The sequence below is a fragment of the Molossus molossus genome, unplaced genomic scaffold, assembly GCF_014108415.1.
Source record: "Molossus molossus isolate mMolMol1 unplaced genomic scaffold, mMolMol1.p scaffold_m16_p_2, whole genome shotgun sequence".
Taxonomy (NCBI): Eukaryota; Metazoa; Chordata; class Mammalia; order Chiroptera; family Molossidae; genus Molossus; species Molossus molossus.
Window position 1 is genome coordinate 31714038 of NW_023425355.1, and position 23945 is coordinate 31737982.

The 23945-nt window shown below is 37.8% G+C and overlaps 1 protein-coding gene across 1 annotated transcript in view; it reads left to right on the forward strand.

The window, feature by feature from the left end:
* Positions 1–23945, forward strand: part of IL1RAPL2 (interleukin 1 receptor accessory protein like 2) — a 1440342-nt gene that overhangs the window by 559280 nt on the left and 857117 nt on the right. The window lies entirely within an intron of this gene.

Sequence of the window (23945 nt, forward strand, 5' to 3'; positions counted from 1 at the left end):
TATGTTGTTTACAAGAGACCCACCTCTCAACAAAAGACTCACATAGGTTGAAATTGAAGGGATGGAAAAAAATTTTCCAAGCAAATGGAAAGCAAAAAAAAGCTGGGGTAGCAATTCTCATATCTGATAAAATAGATTTCAAAATGAAGACCATAACTAGAGACAAAGAAGGCAACTATATAATATTGAAAGGATCTATCCAACAGGAAGATATAACCTTGATAAACATATATGCACCCAATATAGGAGCACCAAAATATATTAAAAATCTTCTGGAGGACTTCCAAGGAGAAATCGACAACAATACAATCATAGCAGGGGACTTCAACACCCCATTGACAGCACTGGATAGATCCTCTAGGCAAAAAATTAGCAAGGAAACAGAGACTCTAAATGAAGCACTAGACCAAATGGATTTAATAGTTATCTACAGAGAATTACACCAGAAAACTACAGAATACACATTCTTCTCAAGTGCACATGGGACATTCTCAAAGATAGACCACATGATAGGACACAAACTAAATCTCTACAAGTTCAAGAAGATTGAAATCATATCAAGCATCTTCTCAGACCACAATGGCATGAAACTAGAAATCAATTGCAACAAGAACATGCAAGGACATTTCAACACGTGGAGGCTAAATAGCATGTTATTAAACAATGAGTGGGTCACCGAGGAGATCAAGGAAGAAATTAAAAACTTCCTGGAAACCAATGAAAATGAACACACAACAACACAAAATCTATGGGATGCAGCGAAAGCAGTTCTGAGAGGGAAGTTCATAGCACAACAGGCCTACCTCAAAAAACAAGAAAAATTTCTAATTGACTGTCTAACCTCACAACTTCAAGAATTAGAAAGCAAACAAAAAGAAAACCCCAGAGCAAGTAGAAGGAAGGAAATAGTAAAGATCAGAGCAGAAATAAATGACATAGAGACCAAAAAAACAATTCAAAGGATCAATGAAACAAAGCTGGTTTTTCGAAAAGATAAACAAGATTGATGGACCCTTAGCTAGACTCACCAAGAAACAAAGAGAGAGAACCCAAGTATACAAAATCAGAAATGAAAGAGGAGAAGTAACAACCAACACCACGGAAATACAAAAGATCTTTAACAACTACTACGAACAACTATATGGCAACAAATTCAACAATCTAAGCGAAATGGACAAATTTCTAGGAACACACAGTCTCCCAGAACTACTCCCGGAAGAGATAGAACACTTGAACAGACCAATAACAACTAAGGAAATTGAAGAGGTTATCAAGACTCTCCCAGCAAACAAAAGCCCAGGCCCAGATGGCTTCAAGGGGGAGTTTTACCGAACATTCAAAAAAGAATTAACACCCATTCTCCACAAACTCTTTCAAAAAATTCAAGAAGAAGGAAGACTTCCAAACACGTTCTATGAAGCCAGCATAATTCTAATTCCAAAACCAGAAAAAGACACTACAAAGAAAGAAAACTACAGGCCAATATCCCTGATGAACATAGACGCCAAAATCCTGAACAAAATATTAGCAAATTGGATCCAGAAATACATCAAAAAAATTATTCACCATGACCAAGTGGTATTCATTCCAGGGATGCAAGGCTGGTACAATATTAGCAAATCAATAAACGTGATACACCACATAAACAAAATGAAGAATAAAAACCACATGATCATATCAATAGATGCTGAAAAGGCATTCGACAAAATCCAGCATCCCTTTCTGATAAAAACGCTCAGCAATGTAGGAATAGAGGGATCATATCTCGACATAATAAAGGCCATATATGAAAGACCTACAGCCAACATCATACTCAATGGACAGAAACTAAAAACATTTCCATTAAGAACAGGAACAAGACAGGGATGTCCACTTTTGCCACTCTTATTTAACATTGTACTGGAAGTCTTAGCCACAGCAGTCAGACATGAAGAAAAAATAAAAGGGATCCAAATTAGAAAGGAGGAAGTGAAACTGTCATTATTTGCAGATGACATGATATTGTACATAGAAAATCCTAAAGACTCCATCAAAAATCTATTAGACTTAATAAATGAATTTGGCAAAGCAGCAGGATACAAAATTAATGTCAAGAAATCGACGGAATTCTTGTACACCAATGATGAACTCACAGAAAGAGAAACTGAAAAAACAATCCTATTTACCATCGCGCCAAAAAAATTACGATACCTAGGAATAAACCTAACCAAAGAAGTAAAGGACCTATTTGCAGAAAACTACAGGTCATTGAAAAAAGAAATAGAGGAAGATATAAAAAAGTGGAAGCACATACCCTGTTCATGGATTGGAAGAATTAACATCATTAAAATGTCCATACTACCCAAAGCAATCTATAGATTCAATGCAATCCCCATCAAAATACCAACGACATATTTCATAGAACTAGAACAAATACTTCAAAAGTTCATATGGAACCAAAAAAGACCCCGAATAGCCACAGCAATCTTGAAAAAGAAGAACAAAGTAGGTGGGATCACAATACCAGATATCAGGTTATACTACAAAGCGACTGTAACCAAAACAGCCTGGTACTGGCACAAGAACAGGCATATAGACCAGTGGAACAGAACTGAAAACCCAGAAATGGACGCAAGGCAATACGCTCAATTAATATTTGACAAAGGTGGCAAGAGCATACAGTGGACTAAAGACAGCCTCTTTAATAAATGGTGTTGGGAAAATTGGACAGCTACATGCAAAAAAATGAAACTAGACCATCAACTTACACCACGCACAAAAATAAACTCGAAATGGATAAAAGACTTAAATGTGACCCGTGAATCCATAAAAATTCTAGAAGAAAATGTAGGCAACAAAATTTCGGACATCATATGGAGCAGAATTTTCACTGATACATCACCTAAGGCAACAGATATAAAGGAGAAAATGAACACATGGGACTACATCAAACTAAATAGCTTCTGCACAGCAAAAGACACAATCATCAAAATGGAAAGGCAACCCACTGTATGGGAGAACATCATTGCCAATGATGTATCAGATAAGGGGTTAAACTCCAATATATATAGAGTGCTCATACAACTCCACAAAAGGAAGATAAAGAACCCAATTAAAAAATGGGCAGAGGAGCTGAATAGACACCTCTCCAAACAGGACATACAAATGGCCAAAAGACATATGAAGAAATGCTCAACATCACTAATCATCAGAGAGATGCAAATTAAAACAACAATGAGGTATCACCTCACACCTGTCAGAATGGCCGCCATCAACAAATCATCAAACAACAAGTGTTGGCGAGGGTGTGGAGAAAAGGGAACTCTAATACACTGCTGGTGGGAATGCAGACTGGTGCAGCCGCTATGGAAAACAATATGGTGCTACCTCAAAAAATTAAAAATTGAACTTCCATTTGACCCAGTGATCCCACTGCTGGGAATATACCCTAAGAAGCCTGAAACACCAATCAGGAAGAATATATAATATATGTACCCCCATGTTCATAGCAGCACTATTTACAATAGCTAAGATCTGGAAACAGCCCAAGTGTCCACCAGTAGACGAATGGATCAAAAAGCTGTGGTACATATACACAATGGAGTACTATGCAGTGGTAAGAAAGAAAGATCTCTTATCCTTTGAGACGACATGGAAGGACCTGGAAAGTATTATCCTCAGTGAAAGAAGCCAAGCAGAAAAAGACAAATACCACATGATCTCACTTATATACGGAATATAATGAACATAACAGTCTGAGGAATACAGTAGGCCCAGACACATGGAAGTAGGGCACAGACTGACATCCCTCAGAAGAGGGGATGGGGGGGTGGGGGGGTGGGAAGAGATAAACCACAGAACTTATGTGCATGTATGCATGACCAATGGACATGGACAACTAAGCCGGGGACGGGGCGGAGGTGGGGTGGGGTGGGGGGTGCCAATGGGGTAAAAAGTTAAAATATCTGTAATAAAAAAATAAATAAAAATTCATATAAAACTTGGGAAAAAAAAGAATAGATTAGTGAAGCAAAAAATCAAATAAGCAATTTCAAACACAAGGTAGCAGAAAACACCAAATCAGAAGAGAAAAGAAAAAGAATCCAAAAAAATTAGGATAGTTTAAGGGGCCTCATTGACAATATCAAGTATACAAACATTTGCATCATGTGGGTGCCGGAAGAAGAAAGAGAGAGCAAAGAATTGAAAACCTATTTGAAAAAATAATGACAGAAAATTTCCCTATCCCAATGAAGGAAATAGACATACAAGTTCAGGAAGCACACACGGTCTCAATTAAAATAAACCCAAAGTATTACACACCAAGACACATCATCATTAAAATGCCAAAGGTTAAAGACAAAGAGAAAATCTTAAATGCAGCAATGGAAAAGCAGTTAGTTACCTACAAGGGAGCTCCCATAAGACCTGAAACTGATTTTTCAACAGAAACTTTGCAGACCAAAAGGTATCAGCACAAAATATTCAAAGTGGTAAAAAGCAAGGACCTACAACCAAGAGTACTCTACCCAGCTAAGCTATCATTTAGAATCAAAGGACAGATAAAGACCTTCCCAGAGAAGAAAAAGATAAAAGAGTTAATCACCACTAAACCAGTATTACAAGAAATGTTACAGGGTCTTCCTGAGAAGAAGGAGAAGGGGAAGGGGAAGGGGAAGGAGAAGGGGAAGGAGAAAGGGAAGTGGAAAGGGAAGTGGAAGAAGTGGTATGAATAATAAAATGGCAATGAATATGTATCTATCAACAATTATTTTGAATGCAAATGCATTAAATGCTTCATTATGCTAAGCAAAATAAGTCAGTCAGAGAAAGACAAGTACCAGATGATCTCACTTATATGTGGAATCTAATGACCAAAATAAACTGATGAATTAAATAGATCCAGAGATATGAAAGCATGGAACAGACCGATGAATCTCAGAGGGAAGGGGTTGGGAAGATATTAACCAAAAATTTATATGTATGTATGCATAATCCATGGGCACAGACAATAGTGTGGTGAAGGCCTGGTGAGGATGGAGTGGGTGGAGAGGGTCAATAGGGGAAAATGGTGGACATCTGTAATATGCTCAACAATAAAGATAAATTTAAAAACACTAAATTCTGCTGGGAAAAATCAGTTTTTATGATTAGAATTCCTATAAGAGTCCAATTATAACATAATAAAAACTGTATACCTAAACCTTCAAAAAAAAAAAAAAAAGACACAAAATTGGCTGAATGGATAAGAAAACAAGACCCACACATATGCTGTCTACAAGAGACTCACTTCAGATAGAAAGACACATACAGACTGAAAGTGAAAGGATGTAAAATATATTTTATGAAAATGGAAGGGAAAGAAAAGCTGGGTTGCAACACTTATACCAGACAAAATAGACTTTAAAGAAAAGGCTATAACAAGACAAAGAACGACCCAGCAATTCCACTTCTGGGTATTTATCTAAAGAAACCCCAAACACTTTTTTGAAAAGACATATGCATATGTATATTAATTGAAGCATTATTTACAATAGCCAAGATATGGAAGCAACCTAAGTGCCCATCAATAGATATGCAGATAAAGATGTGGTGCATCTATACAGTGGAATATGTTTGTCATAAAGAAGAATGAATTTTTGCCATTTGTGACAACATGGATGGAGCTGGAGGGTATTGTGCTGAGTGAAATAAGTCAGACAGATAAAGACAAACACCATATGACTTTACTTATATGCAAAATCTAAAGAACAAATAAATAAACAAAACAGAAACAGACTCATAGAAACAGAGAGCATTTTGATAGTTGCCAGAGTGGTGGAAGTTTGAGGGGCTGGTTGACAAAGGTGAAAGGATTAAGAAGCATAAATTGGTCACTACAAAATAGTCATGGGGATGTAATATATAGCCTAGGGAATACAGGCAATGTTATTGTAATAACTATGTATGGTGCCAGATGGCTACTAGATTTATGGGGGTGATCACTTCATAAGTTATATAAATGTCTTTAATCACTGGGTTGTATACCTGAAACTGATATAATATTGTAATTGAAAGAATTAATTTTTTTTAAATGGTAATCAAATGTAAAGCTGTAGGAAAAGGTGAAATGCTACCATTTGTGGCATGGATGGATCTTAAGAATATCATGCTAAGCGAAGAAAGTAATATAGAAAAAGTCAAGAACCATATGATTCACTCATATGTGAGATATAAAACTGAAAGCAACAAATCGACAAAGAAACAAACTAAAATTTACAGACACAGACTACAGTATGGTGGTTACCAGAGGGAAGGAGTATAGGGGTTAGTAAAGAATAAAGGGGGTAAGGTATATGATGAAAAAAGAAGATTTGACTTTGGGTGGTGGGCACACAATGCAGTATACAGATGATGTATCATAGAATCATACACTTGAAATTTATATAATCTTATTAACCATTATTATACCAATAAATTTAATTTAAAAATTAAAAGAACAAATAAATTAAAAATCAATTAAAATGCAAAGCTGTATAGTCATATTACACATAATACTTAAAGGGATACACATATTTTGATACTGAAAAGATGTTAGCTCACATTGTTTTCTTTTAATTTTCTATGTGAAACTAGTGGCTGTACCTCCCTCAAAATGCAGTCTCCTATGGGTGAGAATAATGGTAATGCATTTGTTTCTATTAAGTTCTTTTGGAATTAAAGGGTGACTGGCTATCTGTGCAGATGATAGCCACTAGGATTAAGTCTTCCCTTATACTCTTCCTGTTTGCCTCCGCTGACCAGCAAGAAAATTCTTTTAGATAGTTCAAATGTTATTTTGGATGAATTAGTTTACTTTTTCATTATTTCATTCAACAGTGGAGCATCTACCATTTTTGAGACATTATTATCAAGCATATGAAGTTTGTAAGGTTAAATTAGGCACTCCCAATCTAATAAAAGATGCTACAAGAAAAAGAGGAAAATGAAAATCAATGAAAGAGAGATATAGGCAAGGTGCTATAAAAAGTCAAAGGAAGAAACAATTTCTTTGGGAATGGAAAACTGGCAACGTGGCTGCCATTTATTGAGTACCTACTTCATGCCAGGTTTTTTAACCTATATAACCTATTGTTATGCACCATCATTTTTAAAAGATGTATTCTGTTATAGAAATAAATTTTTAGTAGTAGCTAAGTATGGATACTCTTAGAACACATAGGTTGGTATACAGTATTTCTTGACTTTGTAGGCCATAGAAAGTCAACCTCAAATTAGCACTTGGGTTCCCTCTTCCCCTTTCCACTCCTCTGCCCTCTCCCAAAATTCTTGGCTATTTTGTGCTAGTAGCTCATATGGTAGAAGCCAGTGAGGCTATCCTTCCTGTATCTATGCTGGTTCAAGTGTCAGAGTGTTGTGTGTGTGTGTGTGTGTGTTTGGTCATTGCTTATGTGTTTCCTTTTTGTTCAATTAAGCATATTACACAAAATAAGTCACATATAAATTGAATTCAGAACAGGAGTAGTTCATTTTGAGAAAAGGGATGGAATATGAAAAGAAGCAATAGGACATAAAGCTGGAAAGATTGGTAGAGAGAGATGAAGGTGGAGAGGTTGTCAAATGCCAAATAAGTGCTTGTAATTTATTTTTTAGAAAAAAAGGAGCCAAACCACCATCTAATGTGATCCCAGCTTTTAAAATATGATGTGTGTTGCTTGCTCCCTCTGTTTATGTACTAAACTCATATTCACACAGACAGATGGCATCTAGTTAAGCAGTACAAGAGGATGGTAGAGCTGCTTACTTGATTCGTTATATTACCATCAGGCATAAAATGGTTCAGGTATGCTAAGAAGAGGAGGGAGATATAAAAGAAATTAAATTAATTAATGACCTTCGACCTTAGAAAGTTTATAGTTTAATTAGGATATAGAATGTGGCCAGACTTAACATCACTGAAGAACACTGTAGCAGCAAATGCTACTGAAACACCAATAGTCAATATCCTTTTTACTTTTCTACCAGAACTCCAATTTTGGTGTATGCAGCAACCTGCCTTCTCATATTGACTTGCAACTATGGTGATTGTGTGATTAACTTCTGCCAAGGAGCCCATATGTTGAGATTGGGCACTACCTTTTGCTGCTGTCCTTTCCTTCAGAATGCAGTCATTATTAGCTTGGACATAGAGCAGACATCTTGGGACCATGAAGTGACAAGCACAAGGATGCAAATCAAATGCCAAGAATGAAGTATAAGTATATAATGAACCTGGAATATTGATTACACTGCGAAGGAGCTATACCAGCCCTGGACTGCTTATCTCTAGCCCCATTATTATGCAAGAGAGAATAATCATGCCCATTTGTTTCAGCCACTGAGGTTGGGTTTTCTGTTATACTCAAAGCCAAATGCAAATCCAATTGTTACAATACTCATGAAGTACTAGCCTATCCCCAAGTGCAAATAAACATGTAAATGCTAACAACCTAAGAAGGCTTTATGGAAAAGGTTTTAAGCTTAGATGGAAGCCTTGAAGGATTAAAAGAGCCATTTCAGATGCTTGACAGCAAATACTAATGCAGGGTTGCAATGAGAAATTATGTTCATGGAGCAAAGCATTTATAAACAGTCAATTGTAGAATAATTACTATTAAGGGTGTGAGAAGTGGATGTGGGTGTGTGGAGGAGAAAAAGTACATGTTTTTGGGCATCAGAAATTTTGGAGTCCAAAGAGTAACTATAAAATCCTTCGACCTAATTACCCCTTAAAGAGGTTAGAGGGAGTGAACAAGCCACAGTGCAAAGCCCCTTACATGGGATCCACATCCTCATTTATTCTTATCAATGAATTCATGCCGTGTCTCAGGCCAAGCCAAAATTAGTATCACTCTTTTTCATTAGTAAATTTTTTAAATCAATATTTACTTTAAGAAAAGTTTTAGCTGTTACTAATTTATATGTCATTAACTTTTTACTTTGTCTTCCAGGGTTCAATCTAAGCTATATCATTCATTTAGATTTTAAGCTACAGATTATATGTAATTCTATTGAAACATCCTAGACAGACAAGACTGGGTTTTTGAAACTCAGAGGTGAACATACTTTAGAAAGCTTTGAGTTTTGCAAGCCTTTGAAAGAAGTTTATCTTTATAGGTCATGTAAGGGATGCCAAGTAGAAATAAATGGTGGTATTATAGGTGAAAGAGAGAGACTTTTCCAATTTTTAAATTTGTAACTCAAGATAAATTAGGTTACAATTTTTATTAGATATAGAACCCAAGGCAGGCTACTATGTCTCAGAGAAAGGAAGCCTCAGATCTCATCATTTTGGGTGCCATTTGCAGGGTATTTTATTTTAAATAGGACTTCAAAATGACATTATATAAGGTTACATAGCTTAAGGTGAGCTGTCATAGAGACTAAAAATTTAGTACAGTTTTCCTCCAAAAGTAGTTGGCTCAAAGTAGAACATCAGTACCCTATTATTTTCCTTGCATAAAATGAACACATCATGACCAATGGTTATTTTCAATTATGTGGCATCAAATAAGTCTTAAAAGAGATTAGAACAAGATATGTGGTAGTTTTGGAGAATTCCTGAAATTGACAATTTGACACAGCATGGTTTCAGATTATGTCAATTCTACAAAAGCATGTGTACCCTGCTTGGGAGGAGGGCTTCTTTTCAATTCTATCTTGTTGGAAATATGTGCCACAAAGTAATAATAATGCCTTGAATATGTAAACAATTATAATTGCATTTCTTACACTGTCAAATGCAAGCTCAAATACCAGTTTTTTGTTTTACAACCCAGCACATCATACAAAATAAGAGAAATGAACTGTTTTCATCACTGAATTCAAAAGAGGAAGTACAAATTCTCTTATCGCTAAAGTTGCTTTTTTTTCTCTCAGATGTATTCTTTGCCCCCAACCTTGAAAAGAATAAAAGAGTTTAGCTGATCATTGAAAGATTTTGACATTCATATTTTCTCATTAGTTTTCATCTGTATTTCAACAGTCCTATATGCAGACAACACTCTCACTAAGACAAAAAATACACCTTTGAAGGAGACTGAAATAAAGTAGCCATATTCTTACCTACTATTTGATCTTATTGCATGTTTTAAAAATTTCCCAGGTGTCTCATTTTTCCCTCATCACTTAAATAGGAATAATGTTTTGCCCCGTTCATTTTTCTAGAAACCTCCACTTCATTCACCTGGGTTCATTTCATCTTCCATTCCTTGTTCCAGAGGCTTTTCCCTGCATGCTGTATTTTTTCCCATCATTAGGCAGATGTTAAAGGGAGGGTGGGAAGGGGCAGTGGGGAGGAGAAACAGTCCCTCTGCAGCTTCAGCAAGGATTATTTAAATTTGTGACTTTCAGAAAATATTTCCAGTATGTGGCATTTGTCTGTTTTATCACATACAGATCATTTTATTAAAAAATATTAACTACTTTGTTCTCTTGGTATACATCCTATAGTTAAAAGATTACAGCCAGATTCTGCTTTGGACAGATGAATATGAAGGATGTGTGAGTGTATTGTCTTTCCTCTGTTTCTCTGCTTCTACTATTAGCTCCTGCCAAGTTTTCCTGTGCCTACAGCTTATTTTCCTTCTCCCCTCAGTGGAAACAACCACTTACTAACACTGTTGCCTCACCATTAACAATATTTCTTATTAAATTTATTTTTAATTTTTATTAAATTTATTGGGGTAAAATTGGTTAATAAAAGCTGTGGAACATTTAAATAATGGGATACTACTTGGCCATAAAAAAGAAGGATATCTTATCCTTTGGGACAGCATAAATGGACCTGCAGGGTGTCACACTAAGTGAAATAAGCCAGTCAGAAAGAGACAAATACAATATGATATAACTTATATGGAGAATCTAATGAACACAACAAGCTAACAAGCAAAATAGAAACCAACTCATAGACACAAAGAACACACTGACAGCTGTTAGATGGGAGGGGTTTGGGGGGCTGGGTAACAAAGGTGAAGGGATTAAGCAACACTATTTCTTTAGGTTATTTTTTACTTTTCTGTGTTCTTCCTTCCATCTACCTATAATAGGTAAATGAGCAGACTTATCACCAATAGTAGGAGTTTCTGGGCTAAGATATTGCTTCTTTCTTTTCACTCTTTTGAATCACAGACAGTTCAAACTTCTTCTTTAATTGTTTTTTCCTTATTTATTTTGGAAAGAGAGGAAGGGAGATAAAGAGAGAACTAGAAACTTCAATGAGAGGACTAAAGATGGTGGCGGGCAGGACTGGAGGGAAGTTGAGTGTGTGAGAGAGTGAGCTGGTGTGTGAGAGAGTGTGAGTGGAATTGAAGGTAGAAAATCAAACTTGTGCGGTCCAGAGACGCTGAGCAGAAGGTGCGTGTGCTGCAGATGGGAGCGGCCAGCTGCCGCTGTAAGCTGTTCTTCACAGCACTTCTCCATGCGCTGCCGGGAGGTCCCCCATTTTGGAAGATCCTGGGTCTTCCCTGGGAGGAGGAAGTTGGAGCAACTAGGGCCCAGCAACCTGAACCCACCAGCTCACCTGGTACCATGAGACCAGTGGACACCCGGTGTCAACACAGACCAGTGCACAGTAGTGGAGCTCCCAATGTCCTGGTCACGGAAGCTGTGGACAGCTGGGAGCCCAGCACCATCCCCCACAGTAGCAGCACCATCAGAGTCCAGATATACCCCCAGCAACAGAGTCTGGGGAGCAGACATCCATCCCCAGGCAACAAAAGCACAGACCAGCAGCTGAGACCCACCCCAAAAACTACAGCAAAAGCTGAGCAGTAGTTGAGCCCCACAGGGCAGCAGCACTCCCCAGACGCCAGCTGCAGGTCCTGGGGCTCCACAGGGGCCTGTGCTGTCCAGCAGCTCACAAGAGCAGTGGGAAGCCAGATCCCAAAAGGGACTGGTGCTATCCAGCTGCCTGCCTGCGGGACCTGCCGGGTGCAGGGGAATCAGAGTGGCCTGTGTGACCCAGAAGCCCATAACATAGGCATAGAGCCAGGACCCCAAAGGACCCAGCTGTGAACAACATAGGCCTAGAGGATGTGAAAATGGAGGCGGAGTGAATAGAAGCTACACAGAGGAACTCCCAGGACCAAACGAGAATTACCACTAAACTAAAGACAATTCCTGGAAAAAGCAAAAGAAAAGCAGTAGGACAGTACCATATAACCAGGGACACTGGTTGGATCTACAAAGGCATGAGAGGGTGGCAGGCTGGGAGCCCATCAACAGCAGCAGTCTTAGCTATGAGAAGCGCCCTGGGGAAATAAAGACCAAGCCCGCTCCAAAGCTAAGAGAGCTGAGACAGAGCGCTAAAATAGTCACAGCTACTCACCTAGGGGCTATGGCAGAGGGGGGGCAGATTGGGCTACAACTCTGTGGGGACACCCAGGATGGGGAGGGCACTCAGAGTTTTTGCTGAGTAGCAGCCACAAAGAACTGTGGGCAGTGTGCTCCTTCCTAGAGCTGTGGGGAAAAGCAGCAGCACCCCCTCAGAGATTGAGCCTTTCTCAGGTGAGGCAAAGAAATGCAAATTGAGGCTCAGTAACAACCATCCTCTATCCCACACTCTGTAAATCCTCTTATGCAGAACACCAGGGCTATATTCCAAGGCACTGAGTAACAGACTACTAGCCACCAGCAAAAAGGCAGAGAATAACTGAAACTTTCCTGGGCTTGCAGATATGACCAGGAAAGGACGACTTGACAGTGGTGTTTAACGTGGGACCGCCCAGGCCCATCCAAACCCAGTAGAGGGAGCCACAAACAGCAGAACAGCAACACCCAGAGGGAAAATTTGGCAGGCTCCAAAACCCACTAAGATAGGCAAAATGGTGAAAGAAACAAATCCCAAATGAAAAAAAAAAAAAAAAAAAAAAAAAACAAGAGAATTCTATAGAAGATGAGATAGATAAAATGCAGCTAAGTAAATTATCAGAGGTAGAGTTCACAGCTATGATCTTGAGGAAGCTCAACAGCATGAGTAAGGACATCAGCACCATGAGTAAAGATATAGAAATATTGAAAACCAACCAAGTGAAAATGAAGAATTACATGGCAGAAATTAAGAACACATTGGAAGGACTAACCAGCACAACAGAGGAAGCTGAAGACTGGATCAGTGAATTAGAAGACAGGGTGCAAAAAGTCAACCAATCAGAAAACCAAAAGGAAAAAATGATTTAAAAACAGGAAGATAGTTTAAGATAACTGTGAGAGAACTGGAAACATAATAACATTCTCATCATAGGAGTCCCCGAAGAGAAAGAAAATGATCAAGGGTTAGAGAATATATTTAAAGACATAATGACAGAAAACTTTCCTAACTTGGTGAAGGAAGAAGGCATTCAAGTTCAAGAAGCACAGAGAGCCCCAAGTAAGAACCCAAACAGGACCACACCAAGACACATAGTAATTAAAATGCCAAAAATTTAAGACAAAGAGAGAATCCTAAAGGAAGCAAGAGATAAGCAACAGGTTGCCTACAAAGGAAACCCCATAAGGCTCTCAGCTGAAACAGTACAGGCCAGAAGGGAGTGGCATGAAGTAATCAAGATCATGAAAAACAAAGATCTGAATCCAAGACTACTCTATCCAGCAAGGTTATCATTGAAAATAGAAAGTCAAATAGCTTCCCAGGCAAAAAAAAAAAAAGGCTAAGGGAATATATTAACACCAAACCAGCACTGCAAAATATGCTAAAAAGACAGCTCTAATTAGTAGAACAAATAGGAAGAAAAATAGAACCACACTAAACAAAAATGGCAACAAATAAGTACTTATGAATTATCATCTCATATTTCTATGGTTTGAATGCTCCAATAAAAAGACACAGGGTAGATGACTGGATAAGAAAGCATGAATCACATATATGTGGTTTACAAGAGACCCACCTCACAACAAAAAACTCACATAGGTTGAAAGTGAAGGGATGGAAATAAATCTTCAAGCAAATGGAAAGAAAAAAAAAAAAAAGCTGGGGTAGCAATACTCATATCGGATAAAGTAGATTTGAAAATGAAGGCCATAACTAGAGACAAGAAGGCCACTAGATAATATTGAAAGGATCTATCAAACAGGAAGATATAACCTTCGTAAACATATATGCAATCAATATAGGAGCACCAACATATATTTAAATCTTCTGGAGGACTTCAAAGGAAAAATCAACAGCAATACAATCATAGCAGGGGACTTCAACGCTCCGCTGACATCACTAGATAGATTATCTAGAAAAAAAATTAACAAGAAAACACAGACTCTAAATGAAGTGCCAGATCAAATGGATTTCATAGATATCTACACAGAGTTACACCCCAAAACTGCAGAATTCATATTCTTCTACAGTGCACATGGTACATTCTCAAAGACAGACCACATGTTAGGACACAAACTAAGTTTCTACAAGTTCAAGATGAGAGAAATCATATCAAGCATCTTCTCAGATAACAATGGCATGAAACTAGAAATCAAATGCAACAAGAACATGCAAAGACATTTGAATACTTGGAGGCTAAATAGCATGTTATTGAATAATGAATGGGTTACCATGGAGATCAAGGAGGAAATTAAAAACTTCATGGAAACCAATGAAAATGACGACACAACAACACAAAATCTATGGGATGCAGTGAAAACAGTTCTGAGAGGAAAGTTCATAGCACTACAGGCCTACCTCAAGAAACAAGGAAAATTTCTAAGAGAATATCTAACCTCACAACTTAAAGAACTAGAAAGGAAACAGGAAGAAAACCCCAGAGCAAATAGAAGGAAGGAAATAGTAAATATCAGAGCAGAAATAAATGACATGGAGACCAAAAAAACAATTCAAAGAATCAGTGAAACAAAGAGCTAGTTGTTTGAAAAGATAAACAAGATTGATGGACTCTTAGCTAGACTCACCAAGAAACAAAGAGAGAGAACCCAAATACACAAAATAAGAAATGAAAGAGGAGAAATAATAACTGACATTGCAGAAATACAAAAGGATTGTTAACAAATATTATGAACAATTATACAGCAACAAATTTGGCAATCTAAGCAAACTGGACATATTTCTAGAAACACACAGTCTCCCAAAACTGAATTGGAAAGAGAGAATACTTGAACAGACCAATAAATAGAAAGAAAAATGAAGTTGTCATCAAGACTCTCCCACCAAACAAAGCCCAGGCCCAGAGGCTTCATGGGGGAATTTTGCCGAACATTCAAAGAAGAACTAATACCCATTCTCCTCAAACTATTTCAAAAAATTCAAGAAGGAAGCCTTCCAAACTTGTTTTATATGGCCAGCATAATTCTAATTCCAAACCAGAAAAATACACTAAAAAGAAAAAACAAACAAATAAACAAAAAAACTACAGGCCAATATCAATGATGAACATAGATGCCAAAATCCTGAACAAAATCCTAGCAGATCAAATCCAGCAATACATCAAAAAAAAAAAAAAAAAAATTATTCACCATGACCAAGTGGGATTCCTCCCAGGGATTCAAGGCTGGTACAATATTCACAAATCAATAAATGTGATAAAACACATGAATAATATGAAGAATACAGACCACATGATCATATCAATAGAAGCTTAAAAAGCATTTGACAAAATCCAGCACCCATTTCTGATAAAAATGCTCAGCAATCTGGGAGTAGAGAGATCATATCTCAACATTGTAAAGGCCATATATGAAAGACCTACAGCCAACATCATACTCAATGGGCAAAAACAAAAAGCATTTCCCTTAAGAACAGGAAGAAGACAAGGTTGCCCACTTTCGCCACTCTTATTTAACATAGTACTGGAAGTCTTAGCCACAGCAATCAGACAGGAAGAAAAAATGAAAGGGATTCAAATTGGAAAGGAGGAAGTGAAACTGTCATTATTCACAGATGACATGATACTATACATAGAAAACCCCAAAGACCCCATCAAAAATGTACTAGACTTAATAGATGAATTTGCGAAAGTACCAGGATATAAAATTAACATCAAGGAATCGACGACATTTTTTTTTTTATTCTCACCCGAGGACATTTTTTTCATTTCTTTAAATTCAGACAGAGTGAGAGAAAGAGAGAGGAAGAGAGATAGAGAGAGAGAGAGAGAGAGAGAGAGAGAAACATCCACGTAAAAGGGACACATGGAGTGGCTGCCACCCACATGACCCAACCAGGGCCAGGGACTAACTGCAACCAAAGTACATGCCCTTAGCAGGATCCAAACCTGGGTCTCTCTGGATCTCATGCTGATGCTCTAACTGCTGAGCCAAAGTGGCCAGGGCTCGACGGTATTCTTATACACCAATGATGAACTCATAGAAAGAGAAACTAAAAAAAAAAAAAAATTTCTTGAACTCACAGAAAGAGAAAGTAAAAAAAAAAAAAAAATTGAGATACCTAGGCATAAACTTAACCAAAGAAGTAAAGGACTTATTCACAGAAAACTGAAGGTCATTGAAAAAAGAAATACAGGAAGATATAAAAACGTGCAAGCACATACCTTGATTATGGATTGGAAGAATTAACGTCATTAAAATGTCCATACTACCCAAAGCAATCTATAGATTCAGTGCAATCCCCATCAAAATACCAACTATATACTTCACAGAACTAGACAAAAAAAGACCTCGAATAGCCACAGCAATCTCGAAAAAAAAGAGCAAACTTGGAGGGATCATATTATCAGATTTCAGGTTATACTACAAAGCCACTGTAATCAAAACAGCCTGGTACTTGCATAAGAACAGGCAGATAGATCAATGGAACAGAATAGAGAACCCAGAAATGGACCCAGACAATATGCTCAATTAATATTTGACAAAGGGGGCAAGAGCATACAGTGGAGTAAAGACAGCCTCTTTAATAAATGCTATTGGAAAAACTGGACAGCTACGTGCAAAAAAATGAAACCAGAGCATCAACTTACACCATACACAAGAGTAAACTCAAAACAGATAAAATACTTAAATATGACTTGTGAATCCATAAAAATTTTAGAAGAAAATGTAGGCAACAAAATTTCAGACATCATACGCAGCAAAATTTTACTAATGCATCAGCTAAAGCAACAGAAAGAAAGGACAAAATGAACACATGGGGCTACATCAAACTCAAGAGCTTCTGCACAGCAAAAGAAACAACCACCAAAAGAGAAAGGCAACCCACTCTATGGGAGAGCATAATTGTGAATGATAAATCAGATAAGGGGTCAGTATACAATATATAGATAGTGCTCATACAGCTGAACTAAAGAAAAACAGAGAACCCAGTTAAAAAATGGGCAGAGCAACTAAACAGTCACCTCTCCAAACAGGATATACAAATGGCTAAGAGACATATGAAGAAATGCTCAACATCACTAATCATCAGAGTGATGCAAATTAAAACAACAATTAAGTATCACCTCACACCAGTCTGAATGGCTGCCATCAATAAATCATCAAACAAGTGTTGGTGAAGACGTGGAGAAAAGGGGACTCTAGTACGCTGCTGCTGGGAATGCAGACTGGTGCAGCCACTATGGAAAACAATATGGTGTTACCTCAAAAAATTAAAAATTGAACTTCCATTTGACCCAGTGGTCCCACTTGTAGGAATATACCCTAAGAAGCCTGAAACACCAATCAGAAAGAATATATTTACCCCCATGTTCATAGCAGCACTATTCACAATAGCTATGATCTGGAAACAGCCCCAATGTCCATCAGTAGACAAATGAATAAAAAAGCTGTGGTACATATACACAAATGGAGTACTATGCATCTGTAAGAAAGGAAGATCTTTTATCCTTTGAGATGACAGGGAGGGACCTGCAGAGTATTATTCTAAGTGAAATGAGCCAAGCTGAGAAAGAGAAATATCACATGATCTCACTTATTTGTGGAATATAATGAACATAACAGTCTGAGGCATGGGGTAGTCCCAGAGATGTGGAAGTCGGGTGCAGACTGAAAATCCCTAGAAGAGGGGGTTGGGGGAGAGAGAAACCACATTACTTACATGCATGTATGCATGAATAATGGACATGGACAACAAAGCTGGGACAGGATGGGGAGGGTGGAGGAGGGGGGGATCAGTGGATTAAAAAGGAGAAATATTTGTAACAAAAATAAATTAATTAATTAAATAAAAAAACCTCAGAGAGAGAGCATCAACTGCCTGCCTCCTGCATGCCCCCCACTGGGAATTTGGCCTACAGCCTGGGCATGTGCCATAACCAAGAATTTAACCAGCAACCTATTGGTCCATGGGTCAATGCTCAACCACTGAACCACACTGGCCAGGCAACAGTTCAAACTCTTATGATGAACTTAGGAGGGTTTCACATTAAGCCAATGTCAGCCATTAACTTCTCTATGCTAATTAGGTTGCTAGAGGTTAGCCTTACTTTCAATCAACCTCTAAAGAGGTAGACATAAAGTACATAAATTTAGGTGCCAAGGAGGAAGGAAAGGGACTGTGTATAGTGTCCTCTCAAGAAATGTCTAGTCTATTTCCTCATGTCACTGTCTTTAAGAAAGTTCTTTATTCAGTAGTTTCCCCAGTGCCGTTCCCTCAAATTCATTATCTGCTGTTTTTAAAACTCACATATCCTGCTTAAAACTTCAGTAAGCTCCCTATTTTTTACAGAATAAAAAATTTTGGCTCCTTAGCCTAGTTAAGATCCTTCAGGACTTGGTCTTAGGCCAATTTCCTCTCTCTGACTATTATGCACCATGTTCTCACTTTGCTTTCTCATCATGTAGAATTGTTTCCACTTGCCCCAAATGCCCCATGTGGTTTGATGCCTCCCTGTCCTTGTTGATAGTATTCTCTGTACCAAAACATTATTTTTCTAATATTTTGGCCAACTACCCATCACCAGTACCTACCACAGAGACTGGTACATAGTAGCTGCTAAATCTGTATTGATTAAATAATGGAATGAATAATTTACATATATATTTCTCAAGACTTTGTTCAGGGGTTCCTTCACTAGCTACATCTACATACCCTCTCAATGAGTCCAAGGTAGGCAGAAATTTTCCCTTGCTCTCAACTACACTTCCCTCACCATAGCACTTACCATGGAGTAAGGCTGTGAGCTTAAAGGCAAGAATCATGTTTTATTCTACTCTGTGTCTCTAACACCTGATAAAAAGGCCTGGCTAAGAAGTGGTGTTCAGTAAAAGTTTCTTGATCCCAGTTCTTATTTTGGATTATAAAAAGCAGCAAATCCCTGGTCAAGTGAAACCTAATTTCTGTTCAAATACCAAAGCAACCTCCTGAAACCAGAAAGACCTATTAAGTCTTTTAAATAGTGGTCACTGTTTTGGATACTATATTGAGATAGTACATACAAAGTTGCTTTCTGAACCCTAAAGTATTTCACTGATGAACTGCATTATTATAAATTTTATACCTGTCAAATGAGATAAACTACTCAGACCACTTGAACTCAAATCCAGGGCCATGCATTTTCCTATTTCAGCCTTCTCTTGTACCCTTTGCTTCCCAAAACCCCTATATTTCTCCAGCAGTAGTTCAGTATACAAAACAAGACAGGTTGATGAGTAACCTGTCAAAGTGGAGATTATTTACAAAGAAGAATACCATTAGTTAGGGTCTACCTTTATTAGATTCAAAATCACCCAGCTGTTGAGATTGTTCTGCAGACTCAGATTTCAAAGTAATACTAAGCAGATTCATCAGGTAGTCCCAGTATGGCCATTTCCTTTTCACCTGCTCTCAGTCTTTGAGAGGGACAGAAAGTCCTCATCTTGGTCCCCGTGGAAGTCTGGTCATTTACTTTGAGGACCCAGGTCTACCACTGTGATCCAGCCTACATTGATGTTACAGTCATCTCCTTTGCTACGAAGGTTGTAATGTCTCTAACTACTAAGAAATTCATTCTGGGCTATTTGTAATATTAATCTTGTATCTAGTTCCTACAAACTAGATAGATCCCGCTCTTCCTTTAATGTAGGCTAATCCAAGGGGGCTCTTTTACCTCTCATATTGATATTATTCCACATAATTTGCACTCTAGGACCTCACAGGTTCTTTCCTTCCTGTTCTTGCTTTAAAGTCTTAGAAAGTATGAGGATGTATTCTACAGCCCTGATCTATAAGAAGGTGGGAAAAGATTTTTAACTCCACCTATTCCTTTTTTCCCCCTGAGAAGCCTAAAGTTTTCCAAAATCTCTCATGTAGCTAATATAAATCTTATATTAGTATTTTGTATTTCAGGAGCTACCGTTCCTGGTTTCTAATTCACTTATATTTTTTTAATAGAACAGCTTTATTGAGATATAATTCACATACTATTCAAGTCAGCCATTTAAACTATACTTTAATAGTCTTTTGGTATTCACAGAGTTGTGCAACCATTACATTTGATTGTAAAATATTTTCACCACTCCCACCAAAAATATTCAGATTTGTTAACAATCACTCCTCCCTGCTCCCAACCAGCCCCTAGCAACTACTAATCTATGTTGTGTCTCTGTGACTATTCTTGACATTTCATATTAATGTGGACTTTTGTGCCTTCTTTTATTTAGCATAATATTTTCAAAGGTCACCTATGTTGCAGCTTGTATCAGAACTTCATTCTTTTTATGAATAATATTTCATTGTGTGGGTATATCATGTTTTGTTTATCCATTCATCAGTTGATGGACATTTGGATGTTTCCACATTTTGGCTATCATGAACAATGTTGCTATGAACATTCATGTACAAGTTTTTGTGTGTACATATGTTTTTAGTTCTCTTGCAAAATATAGCTAGTAGTGGAATTGTTAATTCATTTTTAATATTAAGACACCAGATACTACTGAAACACAAATATATTTTATGTTCCCTTATGAGGGTAAGAGAAGGGCATTGCCATCCCTACGCCTCTAAATTAGTTTTAAAAACATAATTATAAAAAGAAGTTGCCTTTTTTCTGCCTTCAAAGTATTCAAAGCAGGGTATTCTTGTGCTCACAAGCTGCATATAATGAAGTAATTGTACTATTTTTTTCTGCTTATCAAAAGTCAATGATAAATTGACATTTGCATGACTAATCATCCCATTTCAAAGTGGTAACACATCATTCTCCCAGGAAACTATATATTTTTTTCCATATATGGACAAATCTAATTAGCAAACAGACCTACAGAATGTAATACATATTCTTTGGCCTTAGGAATTAGTACAAATGACAGTACTGATGGCAAGTGTAATGTCCTAACTTTTATTTTATAACTGAACAACAGCATGTATTGACAGTATGCAAAGGACTTTATTTGAAAATGTAGTATTTGGATTTTATAAGTAGTATGCTATGAATGTGTCATCTGACAGATTTATTAACCTATATTTTCTTCATAAATTTACTTAACATTTTACTGGAGTGTAGGAAACCTGTTTTCTTGTATAGAAAGTAGGGCACAAACTCTTGGAGGTAGGTATGAGGGTGGGGAAGACAGTGATTTAAAATGTTCCCTTAAAGAGAGGCCTGAGTTGACACTTCATATATATTAATTTATTTGAATTTCTCCCTGAATCTAAGATATTTTTAAAATAATGTTTCCTTGTTTGGCAAGAAAATTCTCATAGGCCACCAGATGTACATGCTCTTTGACTCTATTTGTGAAGATAAAAGTAAACACAACAGTACATTCATGAAGGATGAGAAGATGACAACAGCAGAAGCCAACTCTCAGACACTGAAACTTTTAAAGACAACAAACTATGCTTCTCTTTTAGTCTGAAGACCTTATTTATTTATTTATCTATGTTTTTATGGGTAGAATCTATGGAATCTTCTTTTTAAATGCTTAGTATATATTTAAGATATATGTAGTAATAGGGGAGAAAGAGCAGTGAACTCGTTCAAGTCCTGCCTCTGCCACATACTATTGCTTAACTATTCTGTGCCATAGCTTCCTCATCTGTAAAATGGGGGGGGGGGGGGATAATAAAACTATCTACCTCATAATATGTTGGAGAATAAATGAGGACATGTATATGAAAGCACTGTGAAAATGGTAAATTATAATAAAAATATGCATTTTAAGTAACTATTTAAAAAATCAATTTAAATTTATACTTTGCAAAGTATATGGTTGTCTAACCACTGTGCTGTAAATCTGAAACTAAAAAAAAATATTTAATGTGAAGTATAACTGAAAAAATATAAAAAATTAAAAATAAATAAATATTAATCAATTTAAATTTTAATTAATAATGAGAAGAACACATTGTTCTTCATAGAAAGACAATCCTGTGGTATCTGGATGAGGTGAAAGGGGAGCTTAGATTTACATGAATTTAAATTTTCATCTGTTAACAAATGTTTCTTTCAAAATCTAGACTTTTGTACTATTTTCCTTTTCTTCTTCATAGTAAAATATATGAAATGAAGAAACTCAGGCATGAAATTAGTTTGACATCACTTTAAAATCACCAGCCATGCAGGGAAGTCACATCAAAATAAAATTAAACCAAATGCTAGTTAATTAACTAAGCACTAAAATATTCAAATAGTACTATGAAATGACACATTGTACCTTCATTACTTGATTGTAGTTACTCTCTTTGTAATTGGGTCAGCATTCGCCATTTAACATTTATCTGCATGTATGGCAGAGTGAAAGCCAGGTAGACAAACCTCTACCTCCATGGTCCTGAGGTACAAGCCGGGTCCCAGCTGGATCTGTTTCTACCAGGCCCTTTGAGGGGTAAAAATCCATCTGTTAGATATTTCCCCAGAGCTAGAAACTGCTTGTTAAAAGGGCCTCCAGGTGTCTTTCTCTACACAATGCATTATTTTTGACGTTTCTCTACTTCCTGATCTTGTTAAATATCTCCATTCCTTTGAGAAAATGAACAGCTAGCTGCCTCAGTAAAAAGGAAATCACTATCTCAGACAGGATTGGGCTGACAGTTCTTAGGCTGATTCAGCCTTAAGGGAAAGAACTAAGTGGTTTGCTTTTCATGGAAGTTAATAAGTTCTTCTCTGGTTGGTTCATCTATAACTGCTCAGGCTTTGGCACCCGATATGTCATGGATCTTAATAAATTACCCTTCTGATTATGCACTTGGAAACAACAGTTGTATTACTGTTGGGGTCTGGGAACTTGGCCTATTGTTGATAGAGGCGGTGGTTCAGAGGTGATTCAGGACATGACTCGGGAACTGGCTGCCCAGGCACAGACCATGTTTTCTTACATAATCATGACACAACAAAAATCTGGGACACATGTGCCATGAACCTCCCTGTGTAGATCATCCTGTTGCATGATTCTATAAAAGCTGTTGGAAGTATTAAATAAGGCTGTCGCTGCTGATTCCTCCTGATGTTGGCTCTATGAGCTTTCTTTACCCTGATATCTCACCACTGAAACCTCCCCTGCAACCCCCAGTGGATGACTTTTGGTGTAGCCAGTAGGATGAGGTGAGTACCCCAGTCACCCCTAGCAAGGAGCAGCCCCAGGTGGATGGGATGTGGCCCCCAGCATCCCTCTAGTACCTATTGGCAGCGTACCTGATGGCCTGAACACCACCGGAAGATTGGGATGCTATACATCCCCGGCCTGAAGAGGTATGGAAGGCTTTGGAAATCTCACAAACTAAGTGCAGCAGCTACAATGGAAGGAAGAGAACTTGGAGCAGTGCCTGGCAGTGGCTGAGCACTTTCTCCAGGGTCCAGCCAAGTCAGCTATGACTTCTCCGCCAGCAGTCCTGCCAGGCCTGTAAGACAGCCCGGCCCTTGGTTCCATAGAAGCGGTGGGTCCATTCAGGATGCTGAGAACATAGTGGTGCCCCAGGTGGCTGCGGAGCTGAGATAGCAGCAGGTGGCCGCCCACTCACCACCAGGGGAGAAGCCGCCAAGGACCAGCGACCTCAGAGCTCAGGAGGCGGCAGACACTGAGGTCCAGGAGGCGGAGGCCGGGCCAGGGCCTGAAGCGCTCACTGAGCCCAAGGC